Here is a 2303-nt window from a genome sequence, read left to right as displayed (position 1 = left end):
GCTGAAAGATGTTTTGCTTCAGCTCCTGCGAAGAAGAGGTAACAGACACTTTAACTCGGTAGACCTGACCCAGTCTATTTGAGAGTAAAGGCTATAACTAAACTTCTCTGAAGCAGGAGGGAAGGAGCAGTCAAGGAGCGAAGCCTGAAGGGACCAGAGCTTCGCCGGGACAGCTGGAGTAGGCTCTGGCCCTGCAGCGGCAGGGGCTCCCGTGAGGCTCCCCCATGCTGTGGCAGCCTCACAGAGCTGACAAAAAAAGGGCTAAAACCGACACAAGCCATCAAGTCACATAACCTCATTACTGAGCTGCCTGATGTCACGCAACCCCTATTTTCATTTCTGCTTTACTAAAGGCAACAACACAGTCACAGGAAACATTATAACCACAAAAAGCTGAAGGTCTTATGGGGGCCATCCTGACACCCCTATCTTTCGAGTACAAAAAACAGCCATTCAGTGCAATTTGCCGGGGGGGTGGGGGTGGGGGGTCTCTGCACCCCTCACAGGAACCTGGCTACCAAAAGCAAGGCTTCCAAGACCACGAAGTGCTACCTGCCTTGATGTAGCTTGAGTTTCAAAAACACCCTGAGCACACAGAGCAGTGAAAGTGGCTACTGAAAAGCCCCAAATGAACACCTTCAAAAAAACCAGTCATCATTGCAACCTCCTGGAAATTAATAGGTTCCTCCAGAATAAAATCTGATTTTCTCTCTGCCTCTTGATGTTAACATAAAGGGCAAGGCCCCTTCTGCAAAGTGTGGAGCACAGCACCGACTGCCTCAGTGCTGTGCCTTGTTACCCAGCTCAGACCTACAGGTATCCTTTAACTGCCCCAGCTCCATCCCATGGGGGCTCCCAAGGAGAGGAAAACTGTGCGGAGGGCCAGCCCCCTCCAGATGCCTTCCTGTTTGGGATTTCCATCATACTTTTTTCCCCCCTTTTCTTTCCCCAACAGCTGACAAGACAGGACCTATAAATACAGAAACTGTTGCCCACACTGCTGCTCTCCCCAACACTCCTGCTACTACGTGCCATAGGGCTTCATCTTGCAAATCCCATTCTGAGCAGGTTTTTATTACTCATGCAGTCATGCCCTTTGAAATTACTGGGCTCCTTCCATGAATAGAAGCCAGCTGCATGGGTACTGGAAGAAAATAAAATGGCAGTCCATTGAAACTAGAGGTAATCAGGAAAATAACTATTTGTCAAGAAAGTGGGGCTGAAGGTAACCCTCTGCTGCAGGGCACTGGTCCTTACTGAGCCAGTCCCTTGCTGTCCTGCCAGGAGCCAGAGGAGCTAGGATATGGGACAAGGCAGAGGGGTAAAGCCCTAGATGCATCCACCTGAAAAGCCAGTTTGAACCAAACATTGCTGATATTTCATTTAGATACTCTAAGGAACATTGTTCAGTTCCTCTCTCTGTCAGACAGCTTCCCCTCTCCCCTCCTCCCAGGACTTTTTGAATATGTTGGCCAGCTTCAACTGTATTTAACAATGGGGCAGAAGTTCCCTACTAAATTGGGGTAACAGGTAAGGTTGCACTGTGTTCCCTGCCATCGCGTGCCACCGCACCAGCAGCCCAGCGAGAACAGCCACCCTGCCCTCAGCTCTGCTGCTGGAAGGCCAGGAGGGAGCTGGAAGTACTGGGGGCTGCCAAAAGGGCAGGAAAGAGGATATCGGCGGTCTGGGGTTACAGCAGTCTGGGTTTAGGGAAACGACAGGGAGCCAGGCCTGTTAAGGCAAGGAGAAAGTTAAGGAAGGGACACATCTGGCCTTAATGTAGGGGACAGGAAATGTCGGACAATGTACTCCTTCACGTGGTTGTTTTAGTGCGCTATGTCCAGTATCTCCGTCCAGAACCAATGGTGAAATACAGCAGCGGAAATATAGCCATTTTGTAGATTATGGGTTTGGAAGATAAATGACTTTGCTGTTCTCTTCTCCTTTGAAAGCAAATATAATTCCCTAACGTTATGCCATTTGCTTTGCCTTCTGTAAGATGAGGATGAATGGCTTGATCAGCATTTGAACCTTTATCCTGGGCGTTTCAATGCCAAGTGTTGACCGGCTGGAAGCTGCTACTAAATCTCATGAAATCTCATGGCACTGCCAAGGACCAGAGCCCCAAAACACATTATTCCCCRTCACCCAGCATAGAGTCTAGTATAAAATTCAGATCCCCTGAGACTCATGCAAAAGTTTTCAATAATAGACAGGATCTGTTTCAGGATTAGAGTAGGATCAGCTTAACTGAAAGGAACGTGAGACCTAGCTGAGGACTGGACCCATATTTCCTCTCATTT

This window comes from Apteryx rowi, unplaced genomic scaffold (genome assembly GCF_003343035.1).
Source record: "Apteryx rowi isolate R43461 unplaced genomic scaffold, aptRow1 scaffold_533, whole genome shotgun sequence".
Classification (NCBI taxonomy): Eukaryota; Metazoa; Chordata; class Aves; order Apterygiformes; family Apterygidae; genus Apteryx; species Apteryx rowi.
Note: the sequence above shows the minus strand (reverse complement) of the source record.